This window comes from Helianthus annuus, chromosome 7, assembly GCF_002127325.2.
Source record: "Helianthus annuus cultivar XRQ/B chromosome 7, HanXRQr2.0-SUNRISE, whole genome shotgun sequence".
Lineage (NCBI taxonomy): Eukaryota > Viridiplantae > Streptophyta > Magnoliopsida > Asterales > Asteraceae > Helianthus > Helianthus annuus.
Genome location: NC_035439.2, coordinates 114378525 through 114401605, shown reverse-complemented (window position 1 = coordinate 114401605; position 23081 = coordinate 114378525).

The window sequence follows — 23081 nt, the reverse complement described above, 5'->3', positions numbered from 1 at the left end:
TTTCTAATTCCAGTTCCTAAGTGTATTCTGGTTTTCTCTTTGAATTTTATTCGACTTTGACTAGTACTAGTTGCTTATGTTTAAGAAACTTTGACTTTTCTATCTTCTATCTGTGGTGGTTTCTTCACGAATTTCAGTTTTTTTCATTTACCTCCACATCTTGAAGAGGTATTACCAGGGATTCGTCTGATAAACATTTCTTGAGATTGGATACATGAAATACATCATGTACTCCAGCTAACTCTTCTGGTAGTTGTAAACGATAAGCAACTGATCCTATACGTTTGATCATTGAAAGTAGTCCTACGTATCTTGGACTTAGCTTTCCTTTCTTACCACATCTAACAATTCCTTGCCAAGGAGATACTTTCCATAGTATTTTGTCTCCAACTTAAAACTCCAACGGCTTTCGTCTACTATCTGTATAATTCTTCTGGCGATCTTTAGCCGTTTTCAACCTTTCTTTAGTGATACTAAATATCACAGTCGTAGTCACCGAGGATTTCCTTTTCCTCATGTTTAATTCTTGTTGCTCAAATATGTATCTTAGATTCTTATGACCCATATGGATAGTAAACTTGCTTAGATAATGTTTCCTAATCTTAAGGGTAACTTGTGGCTTCTAATTTTTTTAAGTTTACAAGTGGTATGGCTTTCTTCGTGCTTTTGCAATTGCCTTGATGCATACACAATTACCTTTTTGTGTTGCATTACCATACATCCAAATTCTAGCTTTGAAGCATCACCGTATACTTTAAAATCTTCTGTTCCTTCTGGTAAGGCTAGGATTGGAATATTTGTTAATTTATGCTAGAGGCTTCTTTTTGTTTAGGTTTTTATTTAGAATTAACTGTTTTAGCTTAATTAGGGATATGTCTATCTAAGAGAATCCTTAATAAACTGCCTATAGTATCTGGCTAAATTTACAAAATTCCTAATTTCCATTTAGGGATTGCGAAATCTTCTACTTTAGTAATTTGCTGCTATCTTAGCAGGATCTAAGTGAATACCTTCATGATTCATCATGTGACCTTACGTGGTTTATTTCCTGTAATCATAAATACTTCTCCGGCGGGTGCCTGGATTTTCTATAAAGTTCTTATCACAGAGAATTCGAGCAGGGTTGGCTACTAACCAATCCATTTCTAATACAACATCAAACTCGGCTAATTTCATAGGAATTAGATGGGCGAAGAATTCTATGACCTGAGAGTTCTATATTTTCCTTTTTGCCTGTTTCGACTGTAAAGATTTGGCTAAGTTCGATTAATGATAAGTTAAGAGTTTGACGAAATGAAGTATTTATAAAACTTTGGTTTGCACCAGAGTCAGATAATAATTTTTTGTGTAAACGTTGTAACCTAGGACGTACCGACTATCACATCTGGAATGAGCTCTGCTTCCTGAGCAGTCAATTGAAAGGCTCTTGCATTCCTTTTTGCTTCTTCTGCAGGTTTGGCTTTAGTGTTAGATGGTTTGTTTAGTTTTGGACAATTTGGCCTAAGATGTCCAGTTTCTCCACAGTTGTAACAAACTGAAAATTTCTTCCTCCTGCAGTCTTCTTCCTGATGCCCCGGAATTTTGCAAAAATTGCAGTATCCTTTGCATCTTCCAAAATGCTTTCTTTTGCAAAAATTGCAAAATAGACTAGTGGAAGATTGCCCATTCCCTCCTTTCTTGAAATCGTTATGGTTATCCGAACGGATTACCTGGGTAATCTTTTGGGCTACTTCCTTCCTTCTATTTTCTTCTCTTGTCCGTACTAGTTCGTCAGTCAGAGTATTGGCTAAATCCACCGCATCATCAATCGTGCGAGGTTTTGCAGCCTTGATGATGTTACGGATTTCAGAAATCAATCCCCAAATATATCTAGAAATAAGTACCGGCTCTGGCGAAGCCAGGGTTGGTACTACTCGAGCATACTCGAAGAATGTCGTAGTATACTTTCGACAATCTACATCCACCATCCGGTGGGTTAGAAACTTGTTTGTCATTTGTTCCTTTTCATATTCGGGACAAAATTTTCTTTCTACCAAGCTCTTAAATTCTTCCCAGTTCATAGCATACGCCATCCTTCTTCCTTTTGATTGTAACACCGTATTCCACCATTCTAGCGCCCCTTCTTTGAAAAGATTTGACGCGTACATGACCTGATCATCCTGAGCACATTTACTTATGGCAATTACTGCCTCAGTTTTCTCTAACCAACGTAGTGCCGCAGTCACTCCTTCATTGCCTGCAAACTCAGATGGTTTACAAGCAAGAAATTCCTTGTAAGTGCAACCAAGCGTTGCAACTTTCATTTTCTTAGGGAGCGGCGCTTGTTGTGGTTCATTATCATGATTAACATGATCATTGCCTCCGTTTACGCTATTACTGAAGTTATCTTCAGAAATACGTTTGCTAGGAACAAGTTGTTGTGGTTCTATTGGATTTTTAACAGCAGCAACGATTGCTGGAATAGCGTTGGCTATCCCTTGAGCAACGATATTTTCTATATCCTGCCTAGTCATATATTGATCCCCCGGTTGTTGCTCAGAATCATTAACTGGTTCATTATTCGCATTTTCCATCTGATAATTAATGTATATATATAAATATATAATTTATTAGTATCAACAATTACACCTAAAATCATCATATAAATTTCACAATATACATATAACCAAATTATCGATTTTTTGATTCCTATTTTTATATTTTATAGGAGACATCAATACACACTTTTACCTTGTAATGATTTTATAGGTTGATTTTTTTATTACTATTATACAAGCACAGTTCCATAGATCCCCTATCCTGTGGATGATATTCTAGTAATGGTGTTTCCTCTCATCGTATTTCCAGGAGATCTGTCCCCCAATCTCTTGGATCCTATTTCCATTGTCCATTAGTTCTTCACCAAGGCGAAGTTTAGCTGTATTCTCGTTACTTATTTGGTGGATTTGGTAAAGCTTTTGAATTGAACTGAGGAAAAAGCTTATAGGGATGGTTTTGTAACTGTATTTCGTTAATCAACCATTCGTCTATTTGCGAGTGGATTGAAGGGTTTGGAATAGCTGGTTCTAAGTTCATTGGTAGTTGTGTTTCAAAAATATTTTCTTTAACAGACTTAATAGTATTATAGCTTGCCATTATAAAATCTAACTCTTCCTGAGATGGTAACTTTTCAATTTGCCTAGAACTTTCCCCAATTTCTATTTCCTTGGGCTTGGGTTTCTCGAGAGGTAAAGCATCGAATTCTATAGGTTCCTCTATGTTTGGTATATATCTATTGAAATCTCTGGAGACCTCTACTCTTACTGGATAGAGATTTAAATTCTGAAGGGCCTCAGACAAGTTACTCATGCTGTTTAGCAAAATAGACATAGTCAGAATTCATAAAATTTATAGAAAACTTTTTAAATATTAGTTCCTACTGGGTACTATAAAAATAACTGAAATTTACATCACACAAGGTTTTATTTGTAAATTTTATGATATTCTTGATAAGACTTCTAGACTGTAGATAATAAAGGTACTAATACTTGAATCAAATTATTTAAGAATTTGCATTACTTGCTACATTGACTAGCATATAAAGATCTGCTCATACTGTACATAATTAGTCAGATAAATAAACAAATAATCACAAAATAGCAATTAATGGAAATTAAGTATTTTCTAAATACTTAATTGGCTTAAATCAGTGGCTTGAGAAGTGGCTCTGATATCACCTTATTTCTGTCACGGCCCCCGACCCGGTTTGACCCGTTTCAGGAGCCGCGGGACAGAAATCCTGCGGTATTTAAATTTTAGGCGACAGCGGAAGTCTTTTTTAAAACAGGATCTTTTAATAATTCAAACTGCCCGTTTTATAAATGAGGGATAAAATCCCATAATTTACAATAATGCAATTTCTCCAGGAAATCTTTATTTTCAAAATATGTTTCTTTTATTTATTTACACTGAGCCACTTTTCTAAGCTGGTAGTGCTTCCTGGCACTTTTCTTTGCTCACAACAGATCACCTGAAACATGTTTGAAAAAGGTTTTGTCAGCGGGGAAATACTGAGTGAGTTCATTCAGGTTTTATGAAATGACCCATAGTTATAAATTACAGCATAAGAGCAATTACAATGGTTCCTATCTTATCTTTATCTGGCTTTCTGTCACAATGGTGACGATGGTCATACCACTATTAGGTCAATGAACTCTAATAGTGACGTTCCTCCCTAGTAGGTCAATGAACCTAACTGGGAGAAATAGTAATGTGCACAATACCCCACTAACCAATAAATCAAGATATCCACGACTTAATCCCTGTAATTATAACCTTTGAAAATAATTTGGAGTATTGTAAAACAGTTGATAAAAAGAGAATGACTCACTTTGCAGATTTAACGAGCAAGATACAAGCCTTACTGATTTGCCTGTGATTAAACTAATTTAAATAATAATGCACACACACAACCGGGTTAGTGATCAATACAGCATTTACGATAACTCACGAGATCAAATTCTCACAAGGAAGGACAAAGTGCGATACTTAAACATCCATCGATTTAACGACGAACGACAAAGTATAACCCTATGTGGGCGGCACTTAAACATCCATTGGATATATTGATCAGTCGGAAAATGAATCGTAATAGCGATTGAGTTATTACCCTGATTGCGGCAGCACTTCGTGATCCGTGTGTGTTAATTGTAGTGTTTTAGCTCTATCTCGACGTACACAGTGAAATTGTGCGTCGTTTTAACAACAGAAATCAAGTGCCAAAGCCGGCTATTTATACACGAAATTGGCCACGCTTACGCACCGTAAGCCTTATCCCTTACGGTCCGTAAGGGATAAGAACCGACTATAGGGTAGCCCCCTACGCATGTAGCTTTGCTGAGTTGACAGAATGGACCAATCAGATTTAAGCAACGAGTTATTTTAGATAACTATCAACTAGGGTTTGCCCCCCTTGAGTTTTAGGGGCCCTGATCCTGATTCCGATTGTTCTGAAATTTTTAGGGTTTGTGCAGAATCACTTGGGTGTCTCAATTAGGGCTTTCTTTTGGGATAATTATTACCCTAATTATTAATTTTTGTGAGAGTTGTTACATCCTCCCCACCTTAAGAAAAATCTCGTCCTCGAGATTTATTGGAACAAACAAGGATACTTTTGCTTCCTTTCTAATTCCAGTTCCTAAGTGTATTCTGGTTTTCTCTTTGAATTTTATTCGACTTTGACTAGTACTAGTTGCTTATGTTTAAGAAACTTTGACTTTTCTATCTTCTATCTGTGGTGGTTTCTTCACGAATTTCAGTTTTTTCATTTACCTCCACATCTTGAAGAGGTATTACCAGGGATTCGTCTGATAAACATTTCTTGAGATTGGATACATGAAATACATCATGTACTCCAGCTAACTCTTCTGGTAGTTGTATAATTCTTCTGGCGATCTTTAGCCGTTTTCAACCTTTCTTTAGTGATACTAAATATCACAGTCGTAGTCACCGAGGATTTCCTTTTCCTCATGTTTAATTCTTGTTGCTCAAATATGTATCTTAGATTCTTATGACCCATATGGATAGTAAACTTGCTTAGATAATGTTTCCTAATCTTAAGGGTAACTTGTGGCTTCTAATTTTTTTAAGTTTACAAGTGGTATGGCTTTCTTCGTGCTTTTGCAATTGCCTTGATGCATACACAATTACCTTTTTGTGTTGCATTACCATACATCCAAATTCTAGCTTTGAAGCATCACCGTATACTTTAAAATCTTCTGTTCCTTCTGGTAAGGCTAGGATTGGAATATTTGTTAACTTATGCTAGAGGCTTCTTTTTGTTTAGGTTTTTATTTAGAATTAACTGTTTTAGCTTAATTAGGGATATGTCTATCTAAGAGAATCCTTAATAAACTGCCTATAGTATCTGGCTAAATTTACAAAATTCCTAATTTCCATTTAGGGATTGCGAAATCTTCTACTTTAGTAATTTGCTGCTATCTTAGCAGGATCTAAGTGAATACCTTCATGATTCATCATGTGACCTTACGTGGTTTATTTCCTGTAATCATAAATACTTCTCCGGCGGGTGCCTGGATTTTCTATAAAGTTCTTATCACAGAGAATTCGAGCAGGGTTGGCTACTAACCAATCCATTTCTAATACAACATCAAACTCGGCTAATTTCATAGGAATTAGATGGGCGAAGAATTCTATGACCTGAGAGTTCTATATTTTCCTTTTTGCCTGTTTCGACTGTAAAGATTTGGCTAAGTTCGATTAATGATAAGTTAAGAGTTTGACGAAATGAAGTATTTATAAAACTTTGGTTTGCACCAGAGTCAGATAATAATTTTTGTGTAAACGTTGTAACCTAGGACGTACCGACTATCACATCTGGAATGAGCTCTGCTTCCTGAGCAGTCAATTGAAAGGCTCTTGCATTCCTTTTTGCTTCTTCTGCAGGTTTGGCTTTAGTGTTAGATGGTTTGTTTAGTTTTGGACAATTTGGCCTAAGATGTCCAGTTTCTCCACAGTTGTAACAAACTGAAAATTTCTTCCTCCTGCAGTCTTCTTCCTGATGCCCCGGAATTTTGCAAAAATTGCAGTATCCTTTGCATCTTCCAAAATGCTTTCTTTTGCAAAAATTGCAAAATAGACTAGTGGAAGATTGCCCATTCCCTCCTTTCTTGAAATCGTTATGGTTATCCGAACGGATTACCTGGGTAATCTTTTGGGCTACTTCCTTCCTTCTATTTTCTTCTCTTGTCCGTACTAGTTCGTCAGTCAGAGTATTGGCTAAATCCACCGCATCATCAATCGTGCGAGGTTTTGCAGCCTTGATGATGTTACGGATTTCAGAAATCAATCCCCAAATATATCGAGAACCTTATCCACTTCCGATTTCTCCACCAGCACTATCCCTGCCGCCGCTTCCGCCTTCACCGATAAGCCTCCGTGGCGGTTTCCGAACGGCGGAGATAAGCGTACAGATGTTACTGCCGGCAACTGAGAGATGAATGAAGAAGCAGAGGATTGCAAAAACGCCATTGGAGGTGTGTGTGTTTATAGATAAAACAATTAAGTGGTGGTTGTGGTGGTGGCTGGAGGTGGCAGTGGTGGTTGTGGTGGTGAATAGCGGTGGCAGTGGTGGCAGGGGGTAATATCACAGAGTGCACAAAACACAGGGGGGGGGGGTAATATGAAAGGGCATTATAGTCATTTCAAGTTATAGTCAACAGATTAGTCAACAAATTTGAGGCCGGGGGGTAAGGTTGCGACATAACAGTGAACAGTGGGGGGTAAAATTGCAATTATTTCCTTAGGGGGGGTAAGGGTGCCAATGACCCCTAACCTCAAGGGGTAAAATTGCAGTTTACTCAATTTATTATCTTGGTCATCTAAGCGTCAGGCTGTGGTATCCCGTTCTAGTGCGGAAGCAGAATATATCTTGTACATTAAGTTAAGGTTATCTCCTACCAAATAGCTGACATTTTTACAAAAGGTCTTCCGTGGGTTTTATTCGACGATTTTTGGTCCAGTCTAAGCATTCGGCCTCCTCTCGCTTCCACTGCAGGGGTGTAATAGATTAGAACGATTTTTGTATATTTAGAATAGATCCTTATCTTGTTCATTAAGTTATCTTGTACATTAAGTTAAGGTTATCTCCTACCAAAATTAGAGGAGAGCCTTTTGTATTTATAGGGTATTTTATCAATGAAGAGATCATCGAATTTTCTAAACCTTTAAGAAGTAAATAATGTAATAACCAGTTTTTTTAACTATAAGTAGTCGTAACCAGTTTTTTGAACTCCAAGTATGTTTTTATAAATAGAGGAATGGCTGTTATGTTTTCCAAATTAGAGGAATAGCTGTAAGAGAAACATTGGCTTTTTTTGCAAAAATGTCAAGGCGTTGGATCGCTTTATCGTTTCATTTTTATTACAGTCAAAAGGGTTTTATTAGAATATCCTGATATTGATGTCTACATATCAAGTGTTTGGGATTTTTTTATCCTTTTCATAAACTTTCATTATGTGATACCTAGCTTTTTTATACATGATTCACTTTCTTGAGAGTTCGGAAGGATTGTTTGCTGCTATGAACATGACTCGTGTGTCTGGGGGAAGATTATGTTGGTGGGAATTACGAGAAAACAGGTAACCTAGTTTATTTACATATAAAACCGATTTTTGAATATAATAGAACATTTGAAGGAACCTGCCCTCTTGGGTATATGTACTGCATGTCTTATTCTTAGTAACATTAATGCGCCTTTTTTTTTGAACAACAAAGACGGGACTTTTATTCAACCAAATGTCTACAAGCAAGGTGCTGATAGACATATTGTGTTACATCATGGATACATCTAGAATAAGAAAAAACAAGGTACACAAAACTTTATCAAGTACAAAACGAAAAAAAAAAAATTTGATCATTTTCTATCCATCTAGGAATGAAAAAACTCACCAATCTTCCCAGCTTATATTTCTATGCCTCGATCTTCTCTTCACACATTCGAACGATTCTTCCCTGATTTCTTCTACCATCTTCAAAGGCTCCGTCATTTTATCATTAAAAATTTTGTTGTTCCTATTCTTCCAAATGGCCCAAATTGTTATCAAGTAAATTGCATTTATTACCTTTGCCTTTGATTTTGAGAGGCCGGTCATGTCTAAAAGTCTTGATTCCAGCGATTACAAATTTGCTCTTGCGGATATTTTTAACCATTGCCAAACATTGTTGATTCTAGTATGCCATATTTTTGTAAGTATTAATTGGTTAAATGGTTTCCAGGAGGTTTTCTTTGGCCATTTATCGTAGGATGAAGATGCAGTTGAAGCGTGTTTCGTGTTTGTTATGTAATTACTTAATTGTATACTCCTTCTTTATTATTTCGTTTACGCTTAGTGTTAAGAGAAGAGTCACAACCAATGGCTGTTAAGAAAAACAGTTTTCAAAACCAAAGTAAAAGTTCAAAATTCAATAACAAGCATGCATTCCAGAATATCAAACGACTAGGTTGACCAAGTCCAACGGCTAGTTTAACTAACCGAACGGTCACTGGTCCAATATAGGTCCCGATAGGTTAAAACCTACCCCACTTGGTTTCTATACTTTCGGGTCACAAATTGGTTATAGGTCAGGTATACATCATAAAATATATCTGGGTTCTCCAATTTTAACATATGACCTAGAAACTCATCAAACCATTAAAAAAAGATCACCAGAACCCTGTGACTGGACCCTTAACCGGCTGCCCAAGTCTACCACTCTACCCCAGCCAAGGCTAACCTTTTTAAGACTTCCTTACATGCCCGTATCCATTACATGTATCACAAAAAGAACATGTGTGACAGAGGTATTGTTCCCAATGAGACCTTGTCACCAAAAACCTTTTTTGTGTATCTTATAATATAAGATAAGGTAATTCAAGGAAACAAACATACAGATATGTTAACAATACAAGTGTCCAATCTATAAGCTCGATTTTAGTATCTTTAGAGAAGGAACCGCCCCTTGTGGCTCCCCTGCCATCACCACTGCCCTTTGTGGCTCCCATGCCATCACCGCTGCCCTTTGTGGCTCCCATGCAACATTTAAGCCTAGCCTCTCCATGTCTATCATATTTGTATCGTTTTTCGTCATCGGATAAAACCTGCATCAACATTGTGAGTCAAAGCACGTGGACTTTTTTTTGTTTAGAAGCATTAACGTTCTATTCGTTTCATTATAATTAGCTATGTATGTATTTATAACGAAACCCAAACGAACCAATTTACAAATTACCACCTCCTATGGCATATTACCTCATAAGCATAGTTAATGTCCTTGAACTTTTGTTCAGCTCCTGGTTCTCTGCAAAAACATGATAAAACTACAGTACATTGAAGTTGGATATACAACTGTACAGTGTTCAAAAACTTACTTGTTCACGTCAGGATGATAACTCCTAGCAAGTTTCCTATACGCTGAACATATATTAACACGAGTTAAAACCTTTTTGTAAATTTATCATCGACTTGTAAATTTGACTAACCACTCTTAATTTCTGATTTGCTGGCAGTCTTTGACACCCCTAGTATCGAATAGAAACCCTGGGTACCAAGTAAAAAGAATATTAAAACTCTCGACGTGTTACAACAATATACAAAAGCAAATTATTATTGCTATTAGAATGTAGATGAAATAACTCAACAACAAACTTACCAGTTTAGCTCGAACAATGAGGCTGGAGTGACGAAAATCACCACTTGAAGACCACATATGATAATGATGATATGGTGATGCAAATCCTCTTGTCTTTGTTGACAAACTGATGACCAAGTAGGAAAAAAATTACATAATTGAGATTAATATTGGATATCATAGGTAACCAGTGCTTGGTTTTAAAAAGCGAAAAGTGCACTGAGGCGACAAGGTCTAAAACCGAAGCGCAAAAGCGGAAGGCGTTTCGTACACAAAGTGCATTGTACTTATATATTTTACATGTCCCATATGTTTTTAGCATCCCCTACCCAAAATGAGGTTCATACATTGATTTAAGAGTAAACTGCCATTTTGGTCCCTGTGGTTTGGCCAGTTTTGCCATTTTAGTCCAAATCTCAAACTTATTACATCTGGGTCCCTGTGGTTTGCATTTCATTGCCATTTTAGTCCAAAACTCAAAATCCCTGAATTTTGACTGTTTGAACTCCCCTTTTTGTCCTTATCTGGAGGGATAGTTTGGGCATTTAATTTTCATTAATGTAATTCAATTATTAAAAAAACACATAATATAAAAACCCCTTTATTATCTCACACAATTATTCATCATCTTCATCGTTCCTATAACCCTAACCTAACCAGAGATCAAACCCAAAAACCCTAACCCACAGGAGATCGAAGAACGACAATGGTGGTTTGCACTTGTGGAGCCTCAACGTCACTGAGAACCTCATGGACAACACAAAACCCAGGTCGTCGTTTTCACCGGTGCAACAAACCATCAAGCTGTGGATTCGTTGCTTGGGCTGAGCCACCGAAGATTGAGAATCCGGCTGTGATGATTCCTGCACTGTTGGACACCATCAAGCGGCATGAAGAGAATGCAAGACAGATGTTTGCTCGGAACATGAAGCTTGAAGAAGAAGCTAAAAAATTGGCGCAGGAGAAGAAGATGCTTAAAGTTATCTTAGGTTTCAGTTTTTTGTTGTTCATGTTTTACTATGTTAAGTCTGGTTAGGGTTTGACTTGTGTTTGGATTTTGTAAGTTTGGTCTGTACTATCGACCTGCTAATATGGTTGGGGCTTTTTGTATGGATTTTGTAATGGAAAGTTTGTGCCTTTTTGTAATGAATCATCTAATGTGTTGTGCATCTAAGCTGTTATGTCAATGTGCCGAAATGTGCCGACATGTGCATCTAATTTGTTGTGCATCTAATGTCTTATGACAATGTGCCGAAATGTGCCGACATGTGCGTCTAATTTGTTGTGCATCTAATGTCTTATGACAATGTGCCGAAATGTGCCGACATGTGCGTCTAATGTCTTATGACACTATGTGCAGTTTACCAAATGTGTCGTTTACCAAATGTGCACCAAATGTGCAGATTTCCAAATGTGCAGTTACCAAATGTGCAGTTTACCAATTTGCACCAAATGTGGAGTTTTCCAAATGTGGAGTTACCAAATGTGCAGTTTACCAATTTGCACCAAATGTGCAGCAAATCTGCACCAGATGTGCAGCAAATCTGCACCAAATGTGCAGCAAATCTGCACCAAATGTGCAGCCAATCTGCACCAAAACTCATGCCAAACAGATCTGCAAATATGGAACATTTAACCTAAGAAATGTGCACCCAAATACCAAATATGCATCATTTAACATACCAAAACAGATCTGCAAAGTGCAGTCTTTAACATTACATAAACAGTTTTATGATCTAACATACCAAACATACATAAACAGTTTCATGAACATAATGTACCAAAACATAAGTACCAAACAACCATTAATACTAAAAGTTAAGCATTTGACATGATCTAATGTACCAAAACAGTTTGTTGCAAACTGTAAACATCACAGTTTGAAACAAACTGCAAAAATGTCAACTGTAGTCAACTGTAGTCCATCTAAGCCTGTGGCCCCCTGACCTTGTGCCCCTTCCTGACCTTGTGCCCCTGGCTGTGCTTGTGCCCCTTTCCTTTTACAAGTTCTTTTGTTATGCCCCACACCCTTGCAGATTTTACATGTCACTGAGCCTCCCTTCCTTGGCAACTTACCAGTTGCAGTGATGATGTTGTTGACATTGACCACAGATTCTGCAACTTTAGCCTTCTTTTTTCCTTTGAAGCTGCAACTTTAGCCTCTGCAATCTCCTGTGCAGACTTCTTTCGTTTCTTTTTTGGTCTCCCAATTTGGACATGATACTTTGGAGGGATCAAAGTGGTTGGGCATGCAGATTTAGGCCACAAATCACTGCCATTAACCGGTTCTACATTATGCTTGTAAACCTCAACCCAAGACTCAACCCAATACACTGGATGTACCCATTTTTCAGGAACTCCATCACCTTTACCATGCAATCCCATGTTCCAGATACATGCCACTGCATGTCTACATGGGATGCCTGTTAGATCCCATCTCCTACAAGAGCATGTTCTTTCATCTAATACCACAACTCTCTGGTCTTGGTGGTCATTGAAGTGTGTGCTAACCTGAAACTTTGTTCCTCCAGTCCAGATTACAGTGTATTCTGCAGCCTCAGTCTTTGTAGTTTGAAGCACAACAGTAGCAGCTGGTGTTAATGGGCCTTTGCACTTGCCAATCTTGTTATTCACCACAACAATCATCTTCATAAGGTACTCTCTGATATACTCAAGGCAGGTTATTATAGGCTTGTCCCTACCAGGCAACTGTGCAAAGTCTAACATCTCTGGTGTTCAGACATACATGTTCTTTGTTTAGGGTTTTCACAACCCAAGAGCCTGCCTTTTTAACTTTAGAGACATAAAGCATCCAAGGGCAAGTGGGTGGTGTATTCTTTTTAGGGTTAGGCCCATCTTGTGAGGGCCCAGTTGCATTTTGGGTATTTCCAGATTTACCCTTAAATGCAGTTGGTTGAGAGGGTCCTCCAGCATTTATTTCACAACTACTCAGTTTTGGAATCCCACCCATACATATCACACGAAATCTGGTGTTGTCATTCCTTGTAATATGGAGTTGTCTCCGAGTTTCAATTGCATGATTCTTGACCAACATCTTAATACTACCCTTATCAGGAAATGACTGGCCAAGATAAAAGGGACATTCACCAGATGTTTTAGACCTTCTTTTGTCTTTCCTAACACCCCTACAAGCTCTTTGAAGAGCTGTGTCACCATCTGAATCAGTTAAACTTTCAAAGCCATCTAAATCCACCTGATCATCATCCTCATCTACATCAACTTGTCGTTCATATTGTTCACTAATTTCAGCATCTACTTCAGCATAATACTCTTTCATATCAACACTATAATCTTCCACAACATTATCTTTATCAATGATGTAATCTGGATCTTCATCATCCTCATCCTGACCCACCTTATCCTTCCTATTCTTAGCCTTTACACTTTTCCTATGAAATGACTTAACACGTTTGCTAGGGGTGGTCTCTACACCTTCTGCCTTTTCACCTTCACCTGCACTGCCTTCACAGGATCCTTCATAACTACCGTCATCACTCTGCCATTCACTATCTTCATCCTGATCACTATCCTCATTGTCTTCATCCTGCTGATCACTACCCTCATAACTTCCCTCATCACTAAGGTCTACGTATTCAGGTTCCTTTTCAACATCCTTTTTTGAAAACCTGCTAACATGTTGAATATACACCTCTAGCACCTTGTTTTTTTCAACATAACTAATCAATTTCAATACATCACTATCAGTGCCTAGAGGCCTTAAACCTAACATTAAATCTTCCCCTGGAACCCTAAAATGGTAAACCACAACATCCTCTTCTGAATAACCAAATGCTAACAACATATCATTCATCACTATGATTGAAAACATATCAGAATTCACATTATCAACGTAGTCTACCTTACCCCCGACGTATTGAAAATCATCCTCATCAGTGAAATCACCACCATGGTTCACTTTCAGGGTGAATAAATCGGGATGATTTGCTGTAGAATAAGAAAATAACTTTCAATCAGAAACAGGGGTTTTCAAATTCAGCTTATCAACTACAAATACGTACCGTATTTTACTTCTGGATCAAAATGGACGCCTTCTTTTCGAACACAGCAGCTAAAATCATCCCCATCGTCGTCCATTAGAATCGCCTTGGCAAGAATGAAGATCGTCGGTTGAAGATGATGGTGAATCACCTTCGGAGAGGGGAAGATGAGAATAGGGTTTGAAGATGATGTTGTAATGTGTGTGTATTCTTTTTAGGGGTATTTATATTATGTGGTCTTTTAATAAATAAATTGATTTAATGAACATTAAATGACCAAACTACCCCTGCAGATAAAGACAAAAATGGGGAGTTCAAACAGTCAAAAATGAGGGATTTTGAGTTTTGGACTAAAATGGCAACAAAATACAAACCACAGGGACCCAGATGTAATAAGTTTGAGATTTGGACTAAAATGGCAAAACTGGCCAAACCACAGAGACCAAAATGGCAGTTTACTCTTGATTTAATGTATAAATTACTTACATGTACAACCTTTTAGCTAAATATATAAAACTTTGATTTAAAAAAAAAAAAACCTCCCTGTACAAAAGGCGTGTGCCTTAGTGGGATTTTTTTTAAAACACGTTTTCTTTTGTGCTTCTTGTCGCATTATGTTAACAAAAGTGCAGGGCTTTGCGCGTAGGCGCGCTTCTTAAAACCAAGAATCAGTGTCAACAAATAGGTTGAGGGTATGAATCAATCAAAGTGTAAATGACATAGAAAGTTCCACCACACCACAATACTCACCGAGGCAAATGAGCAAATGGCTTGCTAGTTAGACCCACACAAGGTAAGATTGCCATTATTATATATGTCTCTGCAGACTGCATTAATACAACTGATAAAGCTATTATTATAATATATGACCAACTGAAACCAAAAATCAGGCATATATTGTTACAACTACAACCCCTAAAAAATGGCTAAACCTTTACATGTTTATGCGTAGTAATACTAACCTTCTCTGCCGTTTGAAGAGCAAAGAGGGCTTCGTGAAGATCGTGAATCACCGCAAGAAATAATATGTACAGGGGATTTTCATATTTACGCACAAGAGATTGATATTGGGTACTAATTATCTCACACTCTAAAATCTTAATTTCACACCCTGCGGGCCGTATAATAATTTAACATGACAAATATTTGGCTGTATAATGTTATACGACCCGTATAGAATAATTTAACATGACAAATATTTGGCTGTATAATGTTATATGGCTCGTATAATGTTATACAGCTCGTACACATAGAGAAAATATTAGGTCGTATAACATTCTATACGGGTTGTATAATGTTATGCGCCCCGTATACATGGACAAAAACACATTCCTTGACATTTTTTTTGTGCAATAATCAGTTATACGGCCCGTATAACTCTATACGGACTGTATACATGTATGTAGGAGTGTGAAAATAAGATTTTAGGGGTGTGAGAATAGAGAGACCCTTGATATAACCACAAATATATTTTTATTATTTAGGTTGTAACGGTATGCTTCTAAACGATTCAGGTTTGAAACGCTATGGGTCGAAATGATTCGGGTCGAAAGGGTTTGGTTCGAAACGGCTTGGGTCGAAAGGGTACTGGTCGAAAGTGTTGGGTCAAAACAGTGTGGTTTGAAACAGTTCAGGTGGAAACGGTTTGGATGGAAACGATACGGTTCGGATACCCATACTAAACGGTTTCTAACCCGAAAGGCACTAGTACTTTTCATTTATTTCAGTAGCAAACGTACTTTAACTCATATTGTTTCTTTACTTTCTCTATGGAATGTTTTATTTACTTATTATACGACTAATCCTTACAAACCATGCCTAAGGAGGTACAAACTCATGCCCAAGCAACCTCCACACCAACCTTAACTAACATGGTGGGTGTGTGATCTAACGCCCCAGGGCATTAATCAAATTTGACAATGGTTAACAGGGGAGCACCGCCCCCGTCAAGGGTTAAGGGCTCCTTCTGTTAACGGGTTGCAACTCTTTGCGTGCGTGCGTACACACACAGACAATGTTTTAATATATATTTTATAATTAAATTGAGGGGGTTAACAGGGGTTAAACCATTTCCTTAGGTGACGTGAAGTGAATGATGGTTAAGTAGATGTTGTGATGCATACGTAAAGTTAAAGGGGGTATAGAACGAATATCTCTCTCCCAATTCCCACATAATAGTCAAACATTGTGTAGAAACACAAAATCAATCATAAGAGTATCCTTCTAAGGTGTGATTTGAATATTGAACATATAAAGTTCGCTTGATGAAGTGGTAACAATTCTTTCACTAGCACAAGAACCAATTTTCATTTTTTATATATTTTTAGTCATTTTATCTTTTGTATAGGTGTTTTTTATTTATCTTTTATTTATTTACCTTTCTATTTTTTATGTTATTTTTTTCTTTACATGTTTTTATTTATTTTTTTATCTTTTCTTTTAGAATGGCTCCTACTCTACTTTACTACATGTCACTTGTAGGATTTGTACATGTTTATTGCGGATCTAATTGAACAAGCCTCAAAGGCTCCAACGATATCCAACTATCTTTAGCAGTCCAATCACACAACTTGATAAAACCCTTGTTTTTTTTTTCCAGTAACTAGGAAGCAATCACAACTTACTGCGTCACCATCTTCAGCCTTTTCCAACCACTATGTAATTTTTGTTGACTTGTTACAAGGATTTTCGGCTCGTATTCAAGTACCATTTTGATCGATACAATTGCCATATGTGAAGTTTAGGTTGAATTATATGTATCAAATGTTGCATTTTTGTATTAGAATGTGGATGAAGTGTTGAAATTCCCCGTATTTGATCGAATAGAATCCCTACTATATTAAAGATATGCGCATATTCAAACGTTTAATTAACTTTCATGAAATTTTACCATGATATATTGTCTTCATTGGGACGACCCATATCAAACGGCCAATGGAAAAGGGCTTTGAATCTTTACAATCTAAAATGATTAAGCAGTCCAAAATAAAGCAAAACAATAGTCAATAGTGTAAAAAATGGTAAAAGCTTAGCAACGTTGGTTCCTAGGAATTCAATGAAATTTAAGGAAATTTGTTGATAGCAAAACAATAGTTTGGTTAATCCACGTTTCTAAGGCCCAAGCCAATTTGCCCATTAAAGTTTCACTTATGTTGTTTGTCTATTTAAAATTACTATCAAATTTGTTTTTCTTAAATCGGTTCATTTTATTTTTTGTTCTTCCTTTCCCTACAAACCTCCTACATGTAATCTTGATTGGATCGGGCTGAAAATTTTGAAGATTTTATTTCTCTTGCCCAAGAGGCCAGGATAGGTCCTATTGCTTCGGGCTTGAAATTGCCCACTTGTTAGACCCAATACAATAGGCTTCTCATTTAGCAGATTGTTGGTGTGCAAAAAAAAAAAAAAAACAACTCGGGACCAGGAGGTCTAGGACCCAGACCCGACTACCCTACCCGAATCCGGTCCGATTCTATCTGGTAGAGAGTGGAACCCATCTCTACCGCTGGTTCTATCCTGAAAGGGTATGGTCCCAGATCTTGCGCCTGCGCCTGGATGCGCAACCACAGGTAAGCAGCGCGCACAGAGGATCATACCTAGCTTAAAACCAATACAACACTTAATTATTCTTATCTGTGTAGCGCAAGCTATGTAAACGCAGAGACGACGATGATAGCTGGTGCAAGTACAAATAATACAGGTCGCAAGAACTGCAGCCAATTAGCTCGCGCCAAGCCCTGACCAGACAACTCCCACGATAGTCAATCGTGCAGGAGACAAATAGTACAAGAAGACAGTGACGTGTAACCAATCAGGTTGCGTCATTCACCGTTCTATAATCTCCACTCAAAGCTGATGATAGACCAACATCAAAGATAACTCTCAGGCCACGTGGCCCCAATCACCATGCACCAACTCCTAGATCCACTGCACACACTAATGGTCGTGTCAGAGGAGATAAACAAGATAATCCCTTCTTCCGTTTCATGGCTGCCGAAACTCAATCCCTTCCCCTCCATTCCTTTAGCCACCTTATTAACATCAAATTAACCTCCTCAAACTATCTCACATGGGAGAAACAAATTACTCTGGTCCTTTCGTATCTCAAACTTTCCGACCATATTACCAGCAACAACTCCCCTTCTTCCGAAACCATAACCTCTGATAACAAAATTGTCCCGAATCCTGACTTTATTGCTTGGCAACTTGCCGATCAAAAATTCCTTCTTCTCATTAACTCTACCCTAATCGAAGAAGCCATGGCCGAAACTATAGGTCATACCACGGCCAAAGCCGTTTGGAAAGCCCTCGCCGATGCCTATAGCAACTCCTCTATTGAACGAATCCACACCTTCAAAGACTCCCTTCGAACCCTTAAAAAAGGAACAACTTCGGTTTCGGAATTTGGTCAAAAATTTAAAGCCTTGGCCGACCAACTTGCGGCTATTGGACACCCCATAAGCGACGAAGACAAACGTCATTGGTTCCTCTGTGGACTCGGCCCTTCGTTTGAAAAATTTTCAACCTCCCAACGAACCATTCGTCCGGCCCCTTCATTTCGTGATCTCTTGGCTAACGCCGAGAATCAAGAAATGTTTGTCCAACAATTACATGGTACTCAAACCCCTCAAGCCGCCTTCTATGCCCACCCGAACAAACCTTCTCATAACCGTTCTTCTTTCTCTCGTGGAAGAGGTCGCGCCTCTGCCTCACGAGGCCGATCCTCTTCCTACACCAAACGACCTCCTCATTGCCAACTTTGTCGCCAAACCGGTCATTATGCGAGTAACTGTCCTCAACTCGCCTCCTTTGCCCAAAAATCGGTCCCTATTGATGCAAATCTCGCCGAGGCATTTCATGCCCAATGCAACATAGCATCCGATTCTCCGGATTGGACCGCTGATTCAGGTGCTACAACACATATGTTACCTTCCACTCATGGTTTAAATCATTCAAAATCTCACAATGGTAGCCTTCGTGTTACCTTTGGAAATGGAAAATCATCACCCATTACTCATATTGGGAACACTAAATTAAATAAATCCATAACTTTACAAAATGTCTTAGTTGTTCCTAATTCAACAAAAAATCTACTCTCAATTAGTAGGTTAACAAATGATTCTCCGGTTGATGTTTTATTTTCTAACGATTTTTTCCAAATTCAAGACCGAAAAACAGCGGAGGTTCTAGCTAAAGGTACATGCGAAAATGGTCTTTATGTTTTCACCCAAGGTCACAAGTTGCTGCACTTTCTGCATGATACCATATTAGATTGCAATGGTTCAACTTGATTTTTACATTCTTGTACAACCTCTTTATATACAAAACAATGACAACAACTAAGGAGATAATTGCTCCTCTAAACATGGCTACTATTGACTAAATAATTGTACATAAAAGACTTGATGGAGAAGAGGATATTGCTCCAAGAATTATGTGGTTTCCTTATAGAGTTAAACTGAGTCCCGCCACAACCCTAGATCTCGCCGCCTCAATTTTTTAACTGTACGCATATTTACCGACATCAACATCATGACACCTTCGTCGGAGGGGTTGTTGAACCGTCTAAAAACACACCACCGTCCCTCTCATGGCCCAACCGATATCATCACCGGATTCACCGGATTCTGTTCTACACGTAGGGGTTGAGCACGCGTCAGATAAGAGGATCCGCCGCCGCATATGGTGGCTGGCAGTGTTTAAATGGTCAAAAGTTACAACCAGTTTAAGCATGATAAATCACACAACTGCACAAAACACAGTTTAAGCATAAAGTATAACTACACATAGCGTGTACATGTTGCAAAATTATATGATATAATATAATATAATATAGGGTTCGCACGGAAAGTGTGTTTTTCCTAGAAAGTCTAGGAAGCGATCTGGTCCATCCGATTGGTGTGTTTAAGGGTTGAGATTAAATCAATGGCAATCTTGTAATATTTGAGTTTAATTAATTGATTGTTTTAAATGAATAGGGGCAATTTTGTCAAATGGCCGTTTTTTTAAATCAATTAGATAACTGCAATCCCTACTTTCATGGGATTTTCCCTCTCTCTCTCTCCATTATTGATTTGATTTTCTCTCTTTCTCTCTCCAATCCAACCCTAAACATAATAAAACCTGCGATCTCTACTCCCCCTTGCTGTTGGCGACGCAAAATAGGACCCCAAAAGCATTCAGATTTCGGTTCCAAGGCTTGTTGATACCCCTTTTCTTCACTAGGTATTCATATCTTGTGTTGTGATTAACGTTCTTGAAGTGCATATACGTTTTCGGTCTTAATCTGCTTGTAACTTGGCTGTGTTTTTTCTATTTTAATTGATGATTGTAGAGAGGCATGTAAAACACAGCGTCAAGAATCTGCTTGCTGTTAAAACACAGCGTCAAGAATCCGCTTGATGTTAAAACACAGCGTCAAGAATCTGCTTGCTGTTAAAACACAGCGTCAAGAATCTGCTTGCTGTTAAAACACAGCGTCAAGAATCTGCTTGCTGTTAAAACACAGCTGTATGAATCTGAATTGCTGTTAAAACACAGCTGTATGAATCTGAATGATAAAACACATTTGTATGAATCTGCTTGTTGTCAAAACACAATTGTATGAATCTGAATGCTAAAACACAACTGTATGAATTTGCTTGCTGTTAAAACACAACTGTATGAATCTGAATGCTAAAACACAACTGTATGCATCTGCTTACTGTTAAAACACAACTGTTTGAATCTGAATGCTAAAACACAACTGTATTAATCTGCTTGCTGTTAAAACACAGCTGTATGAATCTGAATGTTAAAACACAGTACCAAGAACATGCTGATAGATTCCAGCAAGAAAACGAAGGAATGATTGATATTAAGTGAGATCAAAAGTCGAAAACAAAAAATTCTGAAATTTATGGATAGTTAGTTATTGAAGATAATTTCCTAAAATAAAAATAGATTGTGAAAGTACATAAATGCCCTTTTAGATAAAATCCACATGTTGCGTTCTTATTGCTTCCTAGACTTTCTAGGAAAAACACACTTTCCACCCAACTCCTAATATAATATAATATAATATAATATAATATAATATAATATAATATAATATAATATAATATAATATAATATAATATAATATAATATAATATAATATAATATAATATAATATAATATAATATAATATAATATAATATAATATAATATAATATAATATAATATAATATAATATAATATAATATAATATAATATAATATAATATAATATAATATAAAAGAAACCACTTTTGGAACACTTGTCATCATATTAGGTCATCTCCTTATAGATAATTATTATTTTAGTTTAATCTTTTATAGATAATTATTATTTTAGTTTAATATTATTTAGTTTAATATCTTATATTATAGATAACTCTTCTACTAAATATTATTAATTTAATATCTTATGGATTTTCTGGTATACCAAAAACTATCTTTAAATGATATTCGTTTATTTCACACTTTGCCGCGAATGTTAAAAAAAATCAATATTTTATGAACTAAGAGGCTAACCAAACGCTTTGGATTTTCAACATTCAATAATTTTTATTATTTGCACTCTTATATTTTACAACAAGCCACACACCTATAGCCGGCTATGGTGTGCGGGAGAACTTTCACATAAGGCCCGTGATTTCGAGGGATACGATTTTTTTTTAAAATTCGATATATATATATATATATATATATGTTATTTAAAAAAAAATTGTAAACACATACCAATTTCAATAAAAACCAAACTTTGTATTAATATATTAAATATTTTTATTTTCACTATACAAAATTACATTTACTCGACCCATGTAATACATGAGGTTTTTTAAGATATAACTTTTTATTATTTGATATATAAAATTAGATTTATTGAATTCGTACAATACACAGGGTTTTTTAAGAATACATATTTTTTATTATTTAGTACAGAAAATTACACTTATTCAAACCGTGTAATGCGCATATTTATAAAGATGTAAATTTTTTTTATTATTTGGTAAACAATATTACATTTATTCAACCCGTGTAATACACGTGGTTTTAAAGATATAACTTTTTTATTTGGTATATAAAACTACATTTATTCAACCCGTACAATATGGTTCTTATAGATACAACTTTTTATTATTTAATATATAAATTATATTTATTCAACACGTGCAATAAATGATATTTTTTAAGATATATTGTTTTATTATTTAGTATATAAAATTTATTTATTCAACCCGTATAATACACGGGATATCTTACTATATAATAAAAGAAACCACTTTAGGGACACTTGTCATCATATTAGGCCATCTCTTATAGATAATTATTATTTTAATTTATTTTTTTTCTAATTAATTATAGATAACTTTCCTACTAAATATTATTAGTTTAATATCTTAAGGATAATTATTATTTATTTTAATCTCCTTCTCATTTATAATATTATTTATTTGAATTAATTATATTTGAATGTTTTGTTTAGTTTGGTATCAAATAAATTTTACGAAACTTAAAATAAAATTAACTAATATTATTTATCATTTATACATTTACGGAGTTCTAAATAAAGGGTTAAATTTATTGAGACTTCGTTAACAAATTTTTGCAACAACAGAATAATCTATTTTATCACGAAAACCAAAATTTGTATTAATATATTAATTTTTTTTATTTTCACTATACACAATTACATTTACTCGACTCATGTAACACATGAGATTTTTTAAGATATACCTTTTTATTATTCGATATATAAAGTTAGATTTATTCAATTCGTACAATACACGGGGTTTTTTTTAAGAATATATATTTTTTATTATTTAGTACAGAAAATTACGTTTATTCAAACCATGTAATGCGCATATTTTTAAAGATGTAATTTTTTATTGTT